At 34.6% G+C, this 22,491-nt stretch overlaps 1 pseudogene; it reads right to left on the reverse strand.

Moving 5' to 3' along the window:
* Positions 1-12,592: 12,592 nt before the first annotated feature.
* Positions 12,593-18,263, reverse strand: LOC113705670 (serine carboxypeptidase-like 2; annotated as a pseudogene).
* Positions 18,264-22,491: the final 4,228 nt, after the last annotated feature.

A 22,491-nucleotide genomic window follows, 5' to 3' on the forward strand; every position in this document is an offset into this window, starting at 1 on the left:
AATGTAGTCACAAAAAGTTTGTGACTCTCTGAACCTTTATATGACTATCATTAACAAGTCACAAAAACAGCTTTTTCTAGTAGTGTATGTGTGAGATAGTCGTGCATTCTGAAATTGTTCAATATATTTTCATGGCTAATTTTAATTCAATTGGGGGATTTCTACAGTAACGCAAAAGATTGGACATTAGAGCAGTAACACGAGAAATTTATAGACTGAAACTAATAAGATAAAAGACGGATATGATCTTCTCGTAAAAGCCTTCCTACCCTTATAAATAAGTCCATTCTTCTTCTTCTTCTTCTTAATGGTACCGAACCCCCAGAAAGAACCATTTCTGGTGCCTTGCTCGAAGACCTATTGTGTCTTGTCCGAAGTAAATTTAGTGGGCTTACTTATTTTTTTTGGGGCTTTGGAATTTGCGCTCCACATAATGGTCAGGTAAAGTTAAAAGTGCTTATTTTGTTTGTTAGAAATTATCAAAACTATTAATCTTTGTTAAACACATAAGTTTGAGAAAATTATTTATGTAGAAGTAGCAGAAACCTTGTTTGGCATAATTCAATATATTTTTATCAATGAATTTTAAAACATTACTGATAACAGACTTGAAATAAAGTTGAGAAAATTAAAGAAGAAAAGCTTTAGTGAGTGATACAAATTTGAGAAATGATACTTTAGTGGGAGGGACAGATTTTAGGAATCATTAAATGAATACTTGTATCACTATTAAATCACTTGAGTTGGTCCAGTGGTCAAAAAAGAGATTTCCAGATTCATTGTTCAAATCTTAAGTCTGACAGTTCAGGTAGAGAGGGTCTGGGGGAGAATGAGAGGGTCTAAAAGAAGAACACTTGCATCACTATTAATTTGAGTGACGGTCAGTGACTGTCTCAGATATGGCATCTGAAGCAACATCTCAGTTAAAAAAGAAAAGTAAAGGGTATTTCACTTGGACTCCTGAAATGGATCGTGTAATGGGCACTTGTTTTATTGATCAAATGAACCAAGGAAACAAATTGGATGGTAAATGTGCATGGAAGACAGCGGCCTACACTGCAGTAACGAATGCTTTATTTGATAAACTCAATATATTTGTGACAAAGGCTAATATTATATCTCGTTTCAAGACATGGAAGAAACATTATGACATCCTATACCCACTGCTCCAGTCATGTAACTCTGGATCTACGATAATATGGGACTACTCTAGAGGTAGAATTGATGTTCATGATGAGGATGTATGGAATGCTCGAGTAAGTGAGAATCCAAGAATTCTTTCTTATAGAAAAAAAATTGTGGTTGAAAATTGGGAGGACATCTGTACACTGTTTTCACAAGATCGTGCAAATGGAGAGGGTGCACAAACTGTTTTTGAGGCTAATGCTAAAACTGTAGTTGAAGAGTCTGCTAATGTAGAGGAATCATTTGAGATTGATTCACGATCTTTAGAAGATGAAGTTATGAATGCATTGCTAGCTCGACAACGGTCAAAATCAAAAGCTTCATCTTCAACAAATGATCGGTGCACAAAGAGAAAACTAACAAGCTCTCAATTACTTTACAAGGTGTTGGGACAAATGGCAGATTCACTGGATAAGTACTTAAATTCAGAATGCTCAAAAGTTACAACTAAAATGGTGGAAGATGAGTTATCTAAAATTGAATTGGATAGATTTCAATTGTTGAAGGGTATTGATTTACTTATGAATGATAGGACAAAGTATGACACTTTTCTGGTCTCCGAGATGACTTAAAAAAGGATTGGCTATTGATGCACATTGGTAATTGACTTTTTTTTGGTAACCTCTAGTTGAAGTTGCTTTCGTAGAAGAAGTTGAGCTGATTGCTGGAAGCCCAAGTAGAGAAAGTAGAAGTTGTTACTACTCCATCGTGTATCCATGACTTTTTAAATTCCGATGAATTCTTTGTTTTTTATGTAATGGATCAAAACAAGATTATAGAAAGATTCTAGGGAGTGTTTCACCTATTTTCTATCTGATTTTTGAGATGATAAGAATGAGACATTGGATCTTTTTGTCTGGCGAACTAGCATTCTAGGTATTGAAATTAACATAGTTGCCTATGTTGATGACTTGACTTGTCCTTGAGCTACATGAACCTTTGCATTCTTTCTCAAAGTTAAGGAGCTTTTGCTCTCTTTTTTGTGTATAAGTGCTCTTCCTGTAGTCTGTTGGTTTTTATCTTCCACAAGTCTGCACACATGCTAAAGCATGGATGGCAGATTTTTTTTTTTATTGAGTTTTAACTCTCTAAACTGTTGAAATGGGTGGGAAAATGCAGTAGTTGAGTCCATGGTTAATAGTGCCATTAGAAGATTACAGAGTTTAAAGATTTTATATAAGACTAGAAAATGAATATTTAGCCATTCTCTATGTTCCTTTCTGTTTGCATTTTAAACTCATTAAGAACAACTATTCACCAAGTTTCCAATCTTGTCACTTGCAAACAGATATATTCACCATTTCAGCATTCAAAACATTATTTCCACGTGAATGACTATGTTAACTGCTAAGTAAATAAGCTAGGTGTCACTATACGATGAAGCATTTGATCAAGTGTTTTTGTTACATATGTAGGATTTATTTGTAACTGATTGTTTTCTTTATCTTTTTTCATGAAATATTGCTTCTTGATTTTGTAGTTATTGTCACATGAGTGAAAAATTGTTTCAAAATAAATTATTAAAGGCACAAATTGGTTTTTTCTTTTAAATCTTCAGTAAAAATTAACTAAATGGAAGAAAAAAAATTATGATATAGAAAAAAGAAAAAAATTTATGTAAGCAAATGTTTCATGAAAACAATTCTAATTCCTAATGAATTCTTCTCTCATGCAAACAAAGAATTTGGAATTCCAAATAAATTCTATATCAATTCTATGCATTTCCCAAAGAAAAGAATTGGAATGACTTGGAATTCCAATTCATAGAATTCCAATTCTAATTCAATTCTAATTCTATAGAATCAAACGTAGCCTAAGATTTTTATGTGTGATGCTATGGCTGAAATGTTGTCTGGACCAAGGAGTATCAAGTAATTAGTTTCATTGAGTCATTTAGAGAAGCTTTTGTGTGCAAGCAAAGTCAAATAATTTTTGTTTAAAAGCAATGTATATTAGGTAGTTGCACTATCTGGAGATTCTGGACTGACCAATCATTTCTGAACCTCGTGCCATAGATCTCCTAACATTTTCCCCCTCTTCTGGATCTGCATGCTTCCCTTCTCTCCCCTACCTCGTTCCTTTCTGCTCATGCTTCCTTTTTTTTTTCCGTAAGTTGCGTCCTTCTTTGAAAGGGAGTAAGGTTTGTTCTTCCTCCACAAACCTTAGCTCCCCTCGCTGCTTTCTTCTCCGCATTTTTGAAGTATTCCGCACACCAAGTGGCATACATATCTGATCTTGAAATGTCCAAAATCTCCTTCCACTTGGGTCCTAAAGAAAAATCACCATTTCTTCTCTCAGCCTAAAACTTTTAAGAACTCCGCTGTCTGAGGATTTGTTTTAACTTTGTCTTAGCTCTTTATTTTGATGTTATATCTGATCCACAAAAGGTCTAAATGCTTATGATATCATGCTAATCATTATTTTCAAAATCTGCCATCGAAGTTTCTACTTTCTATTGAGTCATCATTGGTACTTGCCAGATTAAAGTAAGCTTTGAAAATTGTGTCTAGAACTGTATTTGGTACCCTATTCGAGTGGGATTGGTAAGTATCGTAATTGAGTGAGCATTTGAAATTAAACCTGCGTGTTATTTGGCTCGTGTTCTGCAAATTGTGTCTTTTATAGTCAATATTCTTCTCTGCTTCTAGAAATGGATGCTTCTAGTCTTTTACTTTCCTGCTTTATGTAATAATAGATATGTCTGCTTTACCTTCGTCGTGGTCTTCATGGATGTCTAACTGAAATTCATAAATATTGCATTACAGAAGCGTTACGAAGATATTCCAGTTTTGGGTCAGAGGCAGAGTGAATGAATCAGCTTTTGTACTTGATAGTTTTGGTCGTCCATCATCATTTCAGGTCAAAATCAGACTTCTTGCAATGATCCATTAATAATTAGTTCTTTAATTGGACTATGCAGATTGGAGACTTGAGGTTTCTTTGAACTGTTGGAATACCTTTTATCTGTCAAGATATATTTTACCCTTGTGTGGAAGTTCATCTGATAACCCGATGTGCTTTTGAACATTGATTTTCACGAGAAGTAGAAGTTTATTTGATTAGGTGTTACTGAAGCAACTCTTTGAAGGCTAAGTCAATGGTAAAACTAATATGGTTCTTACAAAGCTTATGTTGTGGAATATTACGCTTATGTTCAGTCCACTGAACACAATTCTACAGAGAATTGACGAATTTCACAAACTGTAATGCATGTAAAGTTCACTTACATAACTGTTTTTTGTTTTTTTTTCCTTTTTGTTGTAAATGTTTTCCTTCAAATAACGAAAAAAAAAGAAAAGAAAATGACTTGTTTAAAACATTAAAGGGCTACCTTGTTTGAAGTTTGATCAAAGTACAGATCAAGAGTTGAGGGCCTTGAGGTCTAACCATATTACAGTCGCCATCCGATCTGTGCTTTCCTGCATCATACCTTGCCATCTTTCTTTCATACGTAGAAAAAATCCACCCAATATTTGATGGGAATGTTCAAACTCTATTCTTTGTTTTCTCCGTCATGCTTCTGTTAGGGTGGTTATCTAAATTTAACCATTGGTGAAAACCATCACCTTTAAATCCAAAATCTATAAGGCGATTATTAAAAAATAAATTAACTATAAAATAGCGGAAGCGTACCTGAATCCATATTAATAAATTTGACACTTGAATCTCTAGAGATTTTGGGGTGGCCTTCCAGGTCAACAGGTATTCACCAATCATTTGAGAGAGACATTTAGTTTCTCTCTGGTATCTTTCCTGACGATGGGATATCAGGGAAGAGCTATTTTGTGGTATTAGGAAATACGACAACTAAAACGATACCTGTGACTTGGGGATCATAACCCTATTTATAGGTAACATTTAGTAACCTTTTGGAGCCCTATTTCAGCCCATCATAGAAATAGGAACCCTTAAATCTCTACACATTAAAGGCCCACATCCTATTAGATACATTAAACCCAAACTATATTTGATCACTTTAATTGGATTTAACCTTAATTGACAGCTTGCAATACATAATTATTCACATATAAGTCCAATGTTGGATTAAGAATCCAACAATCTCCCATTTGGACTATATGTGTAACCTTATAATTATATTTCGCAATTAACCGTATGAGTTCAACTTTATTGTCATTATCACAATGTATCTGTAACCAATTCGGTCCATCAATCATACCAACATAGGATCAAAGCGGCATTTGTTACAATTTCGTAACTCGACCCATCAATGGTCACATACATTGATATAATTGAATGACATGAATCATGATATGAATGTGTAGCATGAAAATTTCATGTAATGTGATCAAAACATGCCTATTTTCAACTGGTCCACCTTAAATTTTCATGTGATCAAACCATACCAAAGTCAGAGTGTAAATAAATCCAAACTTTATTCATGAATAAAATATTCTTAAATCCTTAATAACTGAGAAAAATCATAAGAGCATTTAAAATAATAAACTCCTATTAAAACTGTACATCATTTAATACGACACCCATATGAGCAGTATACTCATGAAATATTTTGGGTGGTAATCCCTCAGTAAGCGGATCCGCAACCATGGAGTTTGTCCCGATATGTTCTATCGATAACTGTCCATTCTGCACTCTTTCTTTAACAGTCAGGAACTTGATATCTATATGTTTAGATTTCGTCGAGCTCCTGTTATTATTGGAATATAAGACTGCTGACTTATTATCACAAAATAATTTGAGAGGTCTTTCAATACTATCCACTACACGTAATCCTGTGACAAAATTTTACAGCCAGATTCCTTGGTTGGATGCCTCATAACAAACTATAAACTCTGCAGCCATAGTAGAAGATGCTATGAGGGACTGTTTAGCACTTTTCTAGGATATGGCAGCCAACAAGTAGATATAGCCTGACGTGACTTCATAGTATCTTGGCATCCAGCATAATCGGAATCAGTATACCCAATGATCTCTAACTCATCTGACTTCCGATACGTGAGCATGTAGTCTTTTGTTTTCTGTAGATACCATAAGACTCGTTTGGTTTTTTTCCAATGATCTAATTCAAGATTACTCAAATATCTACCCAACATCCCAATAATGTACGCAATATCCGGACCCGTACATACTTTAGCATACATTAGACTCCCTACTGCTGAGGCATAAGGAATCTTTTGCATCTCTCTTTTCTCAAAAGCATTCTTAGGACACTGTTTAAGACTAAATTTGTCTCCTTTATCCACAGGAGTGTCACCTGATTTACAATTTTGCATGCCATACCTTTTAAGAACCTTTTCGATATAACTCTTTTGTGATAATTCTAAAATAATCCGAGAACGATCACGGTGTATCTGTATGCCTAACACAAAAAATGCATCACCAAAATCTTTCATCTCAAAATTCTTAGTTAGAAATTTCTTGGTTTCATGCAATAGACCAATATCGTTGTTGGCAAACAAAATATCATCAACATACAATACCAGAAAAATATACTTACTCCCACAGAACTTATGTTATATGCAATCATCTACTAAATTCATCTCAAAATCAAATTAGATGATCACTTGATGAAATTTAAAATATCACTGTCGAGACGCTTGTTTGAATCCATAAATGGATTTTTTAAGTTTGCAAATCATATTTTTTGGATCTCCTGATACAAAATTTTCTGGTTGCACCATATAAATCGTCTCATCAATGTTACTATTGAGAAACGCTGTCTTTACATCCATCTGATGTAACTCAAGATCGAAATGCGCCACTAGTGTCATGATAATTCTAAAAAAGTCCTTTGAAAAGACTGGAGAGAAGGTTTCTTTATAGTCGATACTTTCTTTTTGTGTAAATCCCTTAGCGACAAGACGAGTTTTGTATCTTTCCACATTGCCTTTCGAATCCCTTTTGATTTTAAATATCCATTTACAACCAATGGATTTCGCACCTTCTGGCAATGGGACAAGATCCCAAATATCATTGTTCGTCATGGATTTAATCTCCTCATTCATGGCATCGATCCACTTTTGAGAATTTGAACTTTTCATGGCTTGACGGAAGTTGATTGGATCATCTTCCATCAATCCAATGTCATCCTCATGTTCTTGGAGAAAAATGATATAATCATCTGGCACTGCACTTCTCCTTTCTCTAGTGGATCTTCTTAAAGGCACCGGTTCTTGGAGAGAAAAAGTTTATTCTTCTATAACAGTTTGTTCTTCAACATTGTCTTGATTTGTTATGTCATGATCTTGTTCAAGAATAGGATCCAGAACAAGATGAATGACACCTGTGGGAATATTAATATATTACTCTTTAAAGACAATGTCTCTTACTGTATTTTCTCCCCCAAACTCGACATTCTCAAAGAACCGGGTATTTCCTGTCTCAAAAATTGATTTGGCTGTGGGATCATAAAACTTGTAACCTCTGGATCTTTCAGAGTATTCAATAAAATAACAACTAATCGTTCTTGAGTCCAATTTCTTTTCATTTGGCCTGTAAGGTCTTATTTCAGCTGGACACCCCAAAACATGCATATGCTTTAAACTGGGCTTTTTTCCTGTCCAAAACTCATAAAAGATTTTGATAGTTGCTTTAGTTGAAACTCTATTAAGGATATATGTTGCAGTCTTAAGTGTTTCACCCCAGAGTGATTCTGGTAAGGTAGAATGACATATCATACTCCTTACCATGTTTTTAAGCGTTCTATTTCGTCTTTCAGTTACACCATTCATAGTGGGTGAATCCGGCATAGTGTACTGTGGGACGATACCGCATTCCTCTAGATATTTAGCAAATGGTTCTGGACGTTGTTCACCTGAATCGTCATATCTACCATAGTACTCACCACCACGGTCAGATCTGACGCTTTTGATTCTTTTGTTGAGTTGATTCTCAATTTCAGCGTTAAAATTTTTGAACACGTCCAATGACTGTGACTTTTCAGAAATGAAATATATGTAACCATATCTTGAAAAATCGTCTATGAACGTTATAAAATATTGCTGACCATTCCAAGCAGATGTAGAAAATGGCCCACAAATATCCGTATGTATAAATTCTAAGACGTCTGAAGACTTATTGGTTTCAAATCTCCTTTGATTGGTTTGTTTCCCCTTTATACAATTAATGCAATCATTAAAATCTATAAAATTTAAGGGGTCGAGAATTTCATTTGACACAAGTCTTTCCATTCTCCGCTTGGAGATATGTCCCAATCTCTTGTGCCATAATGCGGCTGAATTCTCATTGGTTAATTTTCTCTTTACTCCTCTAGTACTCAAATGCAGAGATTCATTAAATGAGACAATCGTATCAATTAAATATAGATTATCGTAATGCATTAAAGAACCAGAACCGACCAATTTTGAATTATGAAACAATTCAAAATTTTCATTTTCAAATGAACAAAAATAACCAAATTTGTCCAAAACAGAAATAGAAATTAAATTTCGTCTAAAAGACGGTACAACAAATGTCTCATAGAGATCCAAATAAAATCCGATCTTTAACAATAATCTAAAAACTCCAATTGCCTCAACTTGAACTATATCTTTCATTATCATTAGACTTTCCTACAATTCAGGCAACCCTGCAAAGACACACTGATGTGAGTTGTTGCACCAGAATCTAACCACCATGTGTGTCTAGGTACTGAAGTTAAATTAATCTCAGAACAAACCAAATTAAGAAGCATACATTTCTTAGCACGCCAAGCGTGATAGTTGGTGCAATGCTTCTTTTGATGCCCTTCAGTTTCACAGAAGAAACAACTATTCTTTCCTTGATCATATGATTTCTTTTGTTGTTTTTTTTGTGGCGCTGTACCTGCAGCTCCTTTTTCTTTCTTTCTCTTAAGTCCCTTGCTATTATTATTAGTAGTTGACACCAGATGGACACTTTCTGTCTGCTCTTACTTCAACCTTTTCTCTTCCTCTACACAGTGTGAGATGAGTTCATTTAGAGATTAAATCTCCTTTTGACAGTTATAACTCACCTTAAACTGACTAAACTGTGTAGGAAGAGATATTAAAATCAAATGCACTAGTAACTCTTCAGAGAGTTTCAACTTAAGTGCATTTAATTTCGAAGCAAGATGAGACATCTCCATGATGTACTCTCTGATATTGCCTTTACCACTATATTTCATTGAAACTAGGCGTGTCAAGAGCGTACTAATTTCAACCTTTTCGTTCTTGACAAACGTTTTTTCAATGTCCTGAAGGAACTCTTTAGCGGTTATAGTCGTTTCTGACATTGTTTCCCTGAATGCTTCTGGAACAACCTTTTTAATGATCATCAGACACAAGCGATTTGAACTCTCCCACCTTTCATTATTTCTCTTTTCATCAGAGGTACTCTGATCTGTGAGAGGGGGGAGAATCAACCCTTAACGCAAGGTCGAGATCCATTGCTCTAAGTACTATCAAGAGATTTTCTTTCTAGGACTTGAAGTTTGTGCCATTCAGCATAGGACTATTATTGATGTTGGAAGTAATATTTGTAAGATCATTTGCAACTGAACAGAAGACATAAAATAATTAAAACTATACTCATATAAACCAAAATAATAATAAATTCAAATAAAGGTAACCCCATCTCAAGATACCGATATTTCATTAATATTTCGTCTTTGGACAAAAATATTAACTTCTGAGTGATATCTTGATGCAGTAATAAATACTGATAATAATAACATGTCGAAAATAAATTTTTCTTTGGGCCAATTTATAAATCACATGTAAAATTCAAATAATTATCACGTATTTATTACCACAAATGTACATGTAACTTCATTAAATATTGACCTTCCTTTGGGCCGATCAATATTCATAAAATTACTAGTACCCAACTAGTTATATTTTAAAATAAATTAATTTTCATAATAGAGGTCACTTTGGTGGCATATTATTTCAATTAATTTATTCCAAAATATATATAATCATACCAATATTCAAATTTAAAATTATCCAAATTAAATAAAAAATTTGATCAAAGTCAACTTTGGTCAACTTTGATCAAACCAATCAATTGGATCAAAACTTATTGGATCAAAGGTCCATATCCATAATTTGACCCAATTTATTATTCAAGCCCAATTTATTCTTGAAGTCCATAAGCACTTTATAAAACTATATATTTAATGGGCCAAACATATGAACTTTAATAGGGCTTAAATATCTTATCTAACTTTATTAGGGTTCACTTAAATTAAAGAAACCCTAATTTCTTTAACATAAATATAAATATCGATGAGTAAGGAAACCAGCCAAAGAATCCAATTATAAACAATTGAGCTACAAGGAATCATATTGAATATCAATCTGAATCCATAGACGATGAATCGGTCAACTAAACATCACAGCAAATAACCAAAGACGTAATGGAAAGTCACAGCAAAAGAAACTATTCTGGCTTTCGGCTTTTAGCATAGCAAGACAATGGCCCACTAGAAAGTCATGGTCTTGCATGTTTTTGCTTTCTGTTTCGGCTTTCTATTTGAGATAAGAAAAGGGCAACTACTACACAATTAATTAAGATCCCGAAATATGTGCCAAGTAGTCATAGTATGCTAAGTCAAATACTCCAGATGTAAAGGTCAATCGGCCATTATATCAAACAAACCTACTGGATACAAATAAACTTAAGAATCACAACAATTGGCCAATTCTTTTGGAACAAGCAAAACCCTTTTTTTTTTTTTCTCTGACCGATTCTTTACAACAGAAACAGGAGTAGGACATCATTCATAATTTACAATCTTTAAGATAAAACTATCAAAGATCACAAATTATTTTCTAATAATCAACCATATAGGCTCTGATACCACTTGTTAGGGTGGTTATCTAAATTTAACCATTGGTGAAAACCATCACTTTTAAACCCAAAATCTATATGGCGATTATTAAGAAATAAATTAACTATAAAATAGCGGAAGCGTACCTGAATCCATATTAATAAATTTGACGCTTGAATCTCTAGAGATTTTGGGGTGGCTTTCCAAGTCAACAGGTATTCACCAATCCTTTGAGAGAGGCCTTTAGTTTCTCTCTGGTATCTTTCCTGACGATAGGATATCAGGGAAGAGCTATTTTGTGATATTAGGAAATACGACAACTAAAACGATACCTGTGACTTGGGGACCATAACCCTATTTATAGGTAACATTTAATTACCTTTTGGAGCCCTATTTCAACCCATCGTAGAAATAGGAGCCCTTAAGTCTCTACACATTAAAGACCCACATCCTATTAGATACATTAAACCCAAACTATATTTGATCACTTTAATTGGGTTTAACCTTAATTGACAGCTTGCAATACATAATTATTCACATATAAGTCCAATGTTGGATTAAGGATCCAACAGCTTCACCTTCTATCTCTCCTCAAGGTTTTTGTTGATTGGGCACGTCTCATCTTCCCATATTGATTGAGCCTTGCATTCCTCCTTCCCATATGAGTAGGCAAAAACTTGAGCCCATGCACCCATATGTGCCCCATTCACCTTAGCACCAGCAGGATTTGAACGATGTTGCCGGGCTCATCATAAATAGAGAGATGTTGATACCCTTAACACGTTCAGCCAAAACATGGAAGATCCGCTTGTCAAAAATTCAGTAGTCCAAATTAAGTTGCGCCACTTGGTGAGATGGGTAGCACAATTTGACCTATTGAATTTCTAAAGATCGGATTTACTCAAGTGTGAGTCAAGTGTAAGCCTTCGATGATCAGATCATCCATGACCACAAACACGTAATTTAGGACTATCTAAAAAAAAAAAAGCTTTTAAGGTACTTTTGAGTCATAGTTTTGCTTAAAAAGTGATTAGATCAGTCCTAGACATGATTTAAACGATGTTGCCGGGTTCATCATAAATGGAGAGATCATTATACCCTTAATGCGTTCCGCCCAAATTTGATAGATCCGATTTTCAAAAATTCAATAGTCAAATTAAGTCGCACCACTTGGTGAGATGCGTAGCACAATTTGATCCATTAAATTTCTGAAGATCAAATCTAGCCAAGTGTAAGCCTCGATAACTAGATCATCCATGACCACAAACACGTAAGTTACTTTTGAGTTACAGTTTTGCTTAAAAAGTGATTAGATCAATCCTAGGCACGAAGGATTTATTCTTTTGATCTTCATTAGGTTTTAAAAGTGTTCTCAAGAATATTGCTTTTCAATTATGTATAAGAAATTCCTTTTCCTACTCCTCTTCATCTTTTAAAAGCTTTCGTAGATTCCCTCCATTCATGTTTAATGGAGTAACAATTTTTTTTTTAATATTTGAATTCCTTGCCAAACCTGTACTTTCCTTTGAATTCAAAATTTTATTTATTGCAAAATAGAGGAAATTTATTTCAATGACATATCTTCAAAGTGAAAGCTTCAACAGTCATATAGAAACGTTTGGAGGCGTAACGTGATTCCCATTTTAACAACTACATTTTATTCACTTCTCCACTAATCATATATCTCCATAAGAAAGCAATCCATTGGAGAGTTGGAGTAGAAGCGTCTCATGACCCAAAGTTACAATAATTTATATTTAAGAGTGGAACATTTGATGCTCAGAAGTCATCAAAGATGTTCATATCCATATGCCAACTGATTAGAGAGGCTGATGCGATATCCATCTCTCAAGCATAGTTCTGCATTCGGCAGGCTTGAACATATAAGCAACATGGGCTCCTCCCTTCACCCAAAAATAGAAAAAAGGGGTGCTAGTTAGTCCCAAGAAGGTTCTGACCTTCTTGTTAGTTGTTACCATGCATGTGAACAAATCTTGCACTGAAGCAATAGAAACAGGAATTTCTTACCTTCACTGTTGCAAATGTCATCTTATTTGCGTAGGTCCTTGTATAACTGCGAGCAGGAAAATAGAACAAATTTAGATGAGTTGGGTAAAGTTATCTTTTATCTCGTGTTAATGGCAATCAAGAAAGAAACATTTTCAATTTTTAACCAACCCGGCAACTTGGCCTTGATGAATCCACTGTCTCCAATCATCAATAATTGGGTAATGTAGAGATCTTATCCATGCTTGAGTTTCAATGTGCGGTGCCAACAGATCATGGTCACCACTGAATTACAAAGTACTCCACTTTCAGTACCTAAAATAACTGCTGCTAACCTACATGCATCAAGATTCAGAGCTAGGTACCAAACCTGTATATAAGGGATCTATAACCTTTAGTGCTAAGGTTTGCATGATATGGTACAACACTCCCTACATTTGTTGTGTATGGCAAGGTATCTCTGCAGCTTACCCACTGTCCGATAGTTTCCTGCAATGTGATTACAGAAATCAGTTCAGGCTTGCTTCGGCATTCAAATGCTACATACCATAGTGCTTGATTTAGACATACCCTTCGCACATGGAGGGCCTCTTGGACGCTCTTGTTGTTAGCCCAGTGCTCAACGAGCGTAATCCATTCCATCTACGATTGCCAGTGAACAGAAGAAACGCGATCAGTTGTGCTACCAAGAACAGATGGTCTTATCCACGAGTTTACATAGAACATACTAGTGGTATCTTACTCGACATTTGACTGGAGTAGATTCCCGAACGTCTAGCTCTTCAAACTTCTCATACAACATTTGTATAATGGATCTCCCACCAGTAAATAATTTATTTGGCTCTCGTGAAAGGGGATGACATACAGGAATCAAGATATTTTGTTCGTCAATATTACGAACCAACTGCAGAAGCAAATTATTAACCATCATCCTTTATTCTGATTCTTCCCACCTTGTCACCTTTGTGGCCCGCAAATTAAAGGGAAGGGGTAGGAACCAATTGTTAGTACAACCGTTTCTGGAAAGTGTGTTATTGTTTGAATAAATTAGAGTAATTCATTGTCAACTTATACAATTTTCGCAACAGAAGTATGATGTTCGATCAGTGCTCGTGTAAGCCCCTAACATTAACTGCAACTCTGTTACGAAATTGTATGAGTAAGTTACAATAAATTACTTCTTGTTCAAATGATATTACATTATTCAGGAACGGTTATATTGACGATCCTTAACTCTGTCTCTCTTTCTTGAGTTTAGGGGGCGCTTTAAGTAAATCCATTAGGCCTTGCCTAATTTTTGAAAATAGAGTCACATAAAAATTGCATAGATATGATTGCTTACCTCATTGTATGCCTGCATATTTTTCGAACACGCTGCATTACTGGGATCTATGATTTCATATTCCCCTTTACAGCTAACCTTCAAGGACTGCGTTGTAAATATATAGGTCAATTAGAAAATCACGGGTAGTTTTACATTGTAAGAATGCATGTGACAAATGACAGTGTTCTAAGATATCAATAGGTAACAAACAAAAGAAATAAGTTACCTCATAGAGTTCATCAGAAATCAGCCCCATATCATAAGCAAACGGAACCCTATAGTTCTGAATTCCTGAAGCTTTCGACCAAGGATTTCCAAGTATGTATCCCTGAAGCCATAAATGGAAACGTCTCGATTTTAAACTCAGGATGGTAAATTTTTCTCCAAATAGTATGTAGTCAATCAAGATTAGGTAGACTAGAAAAGAGAAGATCATCAAAGGTATAGACCTTAAGGTCAATACGTGGTTCAATGCCGTCCTCGTTTCCTGGAATAACACCAAAATACATGTAAGTTTTAGGGCCTTATTAATAGTCATAGAGCAACAAAGTATTGATCCTATACTTCTGTATTTAGCAAACTTCAACTGATCATCTTGTGGCAGGAGATAATGTAGAACTCTGAACTAGTCAAAGAAACGTTTTCTTGCTTTATCCTGGAGCGTCTTATAACTTAACATATTGACAGAAAAGAATAAAAAGCCTGCAAATTTCTGAGGGAACTTTTAACCATTTTTCCCCCTCTTAAAGCTCTGCATTATGTTAATAAAACCCATTTAGCTTAAGGTGGCAACTACATTCCTACCAAAAGAGACTTCGCATATACTACAAGCTTACAGAAAGCATTTATAGTATATTCAGATCTCTTACAATGCCTATGTATTTGCATGACAATTTCAATAATCAGATTGTAACACAACCAAAAAACTTCCCCAGGGTAAAGAGCCACATTGAAAAAATCTTACCATTTGATATAAGTTGAGTTAATATTGGAACAGGAATGCCCCCATACGAGATTCCACTAACATAGAATGAACTCGACTTGTACTCTGGGTGATCATGTAGCCACTGCAAAATACATGTAAGTTTTAGGGCCTTATTAATAGTCATAGAGCAACAAAGTATTGATCCTATACTTCTGTATTTAGCAAACTTCAACTGATCATCTTGTGGCAGGAGATAATGTAGAACTCTGAACTAGTCAAAGAAACGTTTTCTTGCTTTATCCTGGAGCGTCTTATAACTTAACATATTGACAGAAAAGAATAAAAAGCCTGCAAATTTCTGAGGGAACTTTTAACCATTTTTCCCCCTCTTAAAGCTCTGCATTATGTTAATAAAACCCATTTAGCTTAAGGTGGCAACTACATTCCTACCAAAAGAGACTTCGCATATACTACAAGCTTACAGAAAGCATTTATAGTATATTCAGATCTCTTACAATGCCTATGTATTTGCATGACAATTTCAATAATCAGATTGTAACACAACCAAAAAACTTCCCCAGGGTAAAGAGCCACATTGAAAAAATCTTACCATTTGATATAAGTTGAGTTAATATTGGAACAGGAATGCCCCCATACGAGATTCCACTAACATAGAATGAACTCGACTTGTACTCTGGGTGATCATGTAGCCACTGCAGTATAATCAACTATCAAAACGAATCTTGTAAAAGGTAAACATCTTTTAACTATAATTTCTTTCCCATTCAAGGGAAATTAAGTTTTTAACTCGAGGTTCAAATGGGTAAAAATGCAACAAATATCGCCTGCCCAAGCTTCTATAATTGGCAGTTGTAATTGCACTGTGTACCATAGGCACTGGCAAACCAATTGTAGACATTAAGATACAACAACAAGCAAAAAGACAATAAATTGCCTCGCTTATTGAAATTTGTACCCAAAATTGAATTGTAAGCATCAAATTCAAAATTAGTCATCTTCCACTATCTTTTCAAGGTAAAACTGTAAGTTCATTGATATGGGACAAGTTTGTACAAGAGATAGAATATCTCAGTATACATGTTAAACTAATTATCATAGGAGGCCGTATCAGAACATTTCACTAACTAAACACTGTGAGTGGGATTTTCCATTCTAGAGATTGCCACATTTCATGAGACTTTGGGATCTTTCCCAATGCAAGAGACCTCCTCCTCTACTATGGCTTCCATGACGCTAACTGTCGAAACTGCCATAGCCAATTATTATTGATGTAACTTTTATTCATCTTCCACTGTCAACTGTTCTATACAATCAAAACCGTGTTCATAGAGAACTTGAATCCAATGGGGGCAATTTTGGGAGGGCCATGCAGGATTCCGCTATTCAGAAGGAAAATAATTAAATGGTAGTAAACTGGTCTTTTTGCATAATAAAGGGGCTAGAGTCAAATATGGCATTTTCCTGATTAGTAATTGTCCAACGTTCCATGAAGCCTTACGATTCATTAATTAGCTGAGTGATGGGCGTGTACCTTCCTGATAAATTCATAAGCTTGATCAGGGGCTTGTAAATCTGAAGATTGAGAAGCTTTTGCAGTCTTAGCATAAGAAAAACCAGTTCCTACTGGCGAATCCAGAAAGATGATGCTTCCAACCTAACAAGTAACAAGAAATGATTCTCAATCTTGCAGTCAACTCGAATGCTTAATCTTGAAAATTAGGTTTGTTTGGATAAAGATTATTTGAACGTTATTTCAAAAAAAAAATTTTGGAACCTTATTTGTATATGTATCTCAATAACCTTTTCATCTAGGATACATTACATCATAATAAATGCTAAATAAATAACACTTCTATGAGTCTAAGATATACTCATCAACTTAAATCTCTTTTTCTCTTGCAAGAAAATAAAATAAAAGAAAAGAGAAACTCAATTCTTGAGCTTACCTTGATCAAAGTATAGGGATTTAATACCAAGTTGGGCAGAGTGCCGTCGAACGACAATGGCTCGACAATTATTGGTCCTGCAACAGAAAATCACGGGCCAGTGACTTGATCAAATGCTGGCACTCCAGTTTATCAGTCATCATCACTTGAACATTAAAGACAAAAAAAGACTATGGCTCCATTTGAGTTAACCGTTTTTAGGAATGTTTTTCAAAAGCTTTATTATAGCAATGCATATGAAAAAAATATTTAGGTGTGCGTTTTTGGAGCTTAGTTTATATTTTGGGCTTTTTAATTTGATGTGAATGTGTAGTTAGTTAATGTACAGATGTTTGTAGCAGTTGCTACTGGCAACAAATGGATGGTATTCAATAAAATTAATACTTTTACCCAAAAAAACAAAACAAAAGACCTTACATAAAGCTTCGTCAACCAGACAACAACGTCTTTTGTCTTTTTTGCAGAGTTTCAACCAGAAAGGCTGTTTGCAGAGTTTGAAGATTATACAAAATCAAGAACAAAAAAGTGCCGCAATTGTTTTTTTTTTTTTTGGGCGACACCTAATGCAAAGTGTAAGGCATTAGAATTCACCTGTCCCAAAGAAAAGTGCAATAAATGAACTGCAGCCAGGTCCTCCATCTAACCAAAGGATAAGAGGATCCGATTGAGAATTTGACTCTGACTTGATAAAAACGTAGAAGAGCTGCACATCCTCTGATTCACCAACTCCAATATACCTGATAACATCAGAAAATGGATCAACTATTTCTTCTAAGTTTTGATCAATGTTAATTTCTAGTGTTATTATATATATGTTATACTTGGTGGCTCATCCGGTTTCGAGTTCAAAGGGGAGGGGTCCTTCAAATCCTGGAAGAAACTTAACTATGGAACCAGCCATAGCAAGGTTTGAACATGCTTGAACATAAACTATCAGCAAGAACAGGTTGCAGAAGATAGGATGCCTTAGGAGCACCTGCAACTTCTCCATTGAGCTTGGCCTATATCTCGTTCAGGGCACTGGGCAGAGCAACTTTAGACTCCAGACGCTTGGATAGAGTTCTTGGGCGAACTCTATATAAGTCCTGCATGCTGCTATGTCTACTGAGAATCGCCTTATCGGAGCCACAAATTTAACTTACCCTACCAACACAAATGTCATTGTCTGCCGAGTGCCAACTCATGCGATGCAGCTTTACTGTAAAGCGGCATGTAAAAGACTTAGCTCCAGTTTTCAAAGATGGTCCAAACTAATGTTACATTACTTGGTAAAATGGTGCGTAACGTAACTTTTGAATTTTGAAAAGGATAATTTCAGAAATCTCCCCTGAGATTACTAACAATTACAAAGAGCTCTCTTCAAATTTATTAAATTACACTTACCTCCCTTGCTTTTACTGTTTATATAACAATATAAGTCCAAAAGGCTATATATTTTCTCAAAAGTCTTAAACTTCCCTTTTTGTACAAAAATTATTTTGCCAATTGCTTTCTTTCATATTTCAGGCTAACCCACTATACTAACAAATTAGCTTAACAAACAATCTAATTCCAAATTCTAAATCCAAGCAATTCTATCATCACAGTCATAAAATTGCTTCTCCCAAATCATGCATTCAATTCTGAAGATTCGTTCCATCCTTCAAAAGTACTCTTACCATATAATTCCATGGAATGGCCAAACTCATAATCAACTACCCTTATATTTGCATAATATTCAACATAGGATGCCATGGTTTGGTTCCATATAAGTGGCCCAACTCCTACTACATGAGCTACATTATGGCCTTGAAGAAAATTCTTAGGAGAGATTTAGGCATGAATGAGATTAATTAAGTTTAAGAGAAAGAATGGCATCATTATGATTATAGAGATTTTCAAAAAATTCATTTTGTCAAAAATCAAAATTCTATCTACAACTAATCACACCCCAAACTTCAAATCCAATACCCATACCTTCTCAAAACAAAATAATCTGACCTACCATCAAATCTCCAAACGTGTTAACATCTTAAATACAGAGAAGAAACTCCATTTCCATAGCGAAATCACAACCAACAATTGTCAAGCATAAAAAGAAATATAAATGTACTTATTAACATCTTAAAAAGTTTTTTCGGATGGATAATAAACAAATTAGCAAATTCACCAATTTTAGTCCCTCTTCCTTTTTTGGCCAATGATTGCATTATTTGTTCCATTATTATTGTGTGCCTCTTTATGTCCTTTTAGTTTGACCATAAAATTGAATTTTACTTCTACCATCAAATCTAATCTCTCAACTAAACTTGTGATTTGGTAATTCCAAAGGGAAGAAAGGAGGAATGGGAATATATAGTAGAGTTTGAGGGATCACTTGTTGTGTGATTGACTGTAATTATAAGCAATAATTGGTGGTAATTTGAAAGCGAGTTATAGAAGGAAAGGGTTGATGGATGAAAACAGAGTGATAATAAGTGAAAAAGAATCGTCATTGGCTATGTAACTTGTTCCGAAGAGGTCAAGTTTTTTTCTTTTTAATCTCATTTCATTATACTATGAATTATTTATTAAGTGAAGGTTGTAGACACCAAAATTTGTCAATTCATTTTATTGTTATTTTTTGTTAAAAAGATTGTTGTCTAAATGAATTCATTTTTTTAAATTATTTTGTTTTGTTTTGTAGGAAAGTGAAGGAAAGAAAAGCAAAAAAGAAAAGGGAAAGAAATGAAAATGTTGTTTTGCCAAAACAAAAAAAAAAGACCTTTCTACGCGTGCGTGCGAGCCACGCCAGCGCATCATCTTCTCATTTGGTCCGTACTGAAAGCCATAGTACAAGAAAATTCCAGCAGCAAATTCACAGCCATTTTTTTTTTTTTTTTTTTTGCAATTTTCTTTCCCTCCAAACCCCTAAGTACAATGCCAACTCATCTTAGTTGTAATCTATCAAGAAAAAACTAGAATCCAAAGCCATCTAATGGCTCAAAGTTGCCAAGAAACCCATCTTTCATCTACACCATGGCTGTGAGGGTTTAGGGAGCTTAGTTTCATATAAAATCCCATCAAAACGTAACAAGGGGAAGAACAGGAGGAGGCGGCGGACAAGAAAATAGAGAGGAGAGAGAGAAAATCGAGGGAGAAAAGCAAGAAAAGTGCAGAAAATTCTGGGGGGGGAACCTGAGCCAGGGTTGACAGTTAGGAGGGTTTCGTGGTCACCTTTCGATCTCTGTAGAGCCTCTTTGGAGCGATTATTGGTTTCTGGGTAATCTATGATGATCAAGGAGGAATATTGAACTTGGTGCCTTCGTCACCCTTAAAAATTCTGCAGCGAGCTTGATTGCCAAATTCCAGCGTTGGAACGCGCCTTTCTTGGATTTCTCCATATTTGCTTGCTGCCAAAAGATGTCAAAAGGTAGCCCATTCATTCCTCTTTTTTCGTGTATACCCGAATATGCAATAAATGTGACGAAATTTGCTCCATTTGCTCGTCTCTTTCCTTTTTATGGTGTATTTTTTCATGGATTATTAGCTTAAGATTTTTGCCATGTTTGTATGTGATTTAACCTGATAAGCAAGTGATGAGTTTTTGCTTGAGTTTCCAGGCTGTATGATTTTGTTTTGGTCCAAATGTTGGATGATTTGTTGGTAGCGTCTTTAGTTGATGAAAACCTAGCAAAGTTGTAGAAGAACAAAAGCTGTCTTCGAAGGCTTGCAGGGAGATCTTTCAAAAATTTTGAATTAGCCCCTCAACTTTTACCTAATTCTAGTATGCCCCAAAAACTTGTGAAATTGAACCAATTTTTGCCCATTGTAAGTCTTGATCCTCTTTTTATATTTTAAGGGGGTTTTTTTTGGGTAGATTAATTCTAGATTTTGGGATATAATTAGGTTTAATGATTTTTAGTTGATTTTTATCTTGTTGGATTTCGGTAATATAGTTCAGGGTTTGGATTAGGTTTAGTTTGATTGAGTTTTGGAAGTGGGTTTTGATTTAATTTGATTGGATTTGATATGGGTTTGGAGGGTTAAAGCCCACCCCTTTTCGTTAGATTTATTTGGGTCAAAATGATGATCTGGCCCGTATTTTTTTGTTGGACTTTCGTTGGGCTTAAGAGGCATTGGCCCAAATAATAAATAAGGAATGGCCCAGTGGCCTGTTTTCTCAAGAAATCTGGTAACCGAAATTGCATTTCAGCCCCTATACTTTTGAGTAATTATACTATGTTCTAAATACTTTGGATTTATTTCAATTAGGCCCCTACTTTAGTTATATTTTGATCCCTAAACTTTATTTTTCTTTGATTTTGACCTCTAATTTTTGTAATAATTATAGTTTGACCTTAAAAACTTTTAAATTTTTGCAATTAGATTCCTGATAGTTTTGATTTCTTAAATATAAGTTGCTTTTCTTCTTTAATTGTTAATCATACTTCATTTAAGTGATTTAATTGGTGAATTTCATGATTATTTCATTTTTTAATAATTAAATTGGTGTTTTGATCATCTTGTTGATTTTGGAATATAAGTAGGGCAAATTTCACCCCATTTAACCACAACTTCAAGGGAGGTAACCTTCTTTTATTATTTTAAATCCTTTTATGTGCTCCAATGTGTTTTTATGTGTAATTGCATGTTTTGAGTGCTTTTCCTTTAATTACTCATTTTATTCATTTTAAATTTCATTTATTTTATTTAATCTTTGATGATTATTTGTGAGGCATTTAAATGCCAAATTGTAATAGATAGGTGCTCAAGACATGTATTTAGTTAGGCTATGTAATAGTAAGTTTTAATTTTGTCAAAAATATAATTAGTTAGATAAATGTAATAGTTAGATTTTTTTTTAATTTTCCCCTTAGATTGTAGTTAGGGTCCCAAATGTAATAGTTAGGTTTTTATTTGTGTTTATTCGCTTGTGTGCTTATGGTTTATTCGCTTTCCTTAGGGTCTTTGCATCTAGATATTATACTTATATGCTATATGCTCTATGTGTTTTATATGTTTACTTGTTTTAATTATGTTTTATATGGTTTATTTAATTATAATAAATGCATAATGCCACCACGCTAGCCCAACGATAGTTGTGGCCATTTTTCCCGATTTCTCACTAGTCCAACGCTAATGAAAACTTGTAGAAATAGGTTAGTCCAATGCAAGACCCTTTAGATCGTCTTGTGCTAAATTCACATTCTTTGCATGACATTCATCACATTTCATACATTTTTTTTTTTAATTTTAGGGTCTTTTCTCATCTTGCATGATCTTTTCCCATTATTATTATGTTAACCCTATGTATGCCAAACATGACATTTAAACTTGTATTTCATTTAGG

This window comes from Coffea arabica, chromosome 1e (assembly GCF_036785885.1).
Source record: "Coffea arabica cultivar ET-39 chromosome 1e, Coffea Arabica ET-39 HiFi, whole genome shotgun sequence".
NCBI lineage: Eukaryota > Viridiplantae > Streptophyta > Magnoliopsida > Gentianales > Rubiaceae > Coffea > Coffea arabica.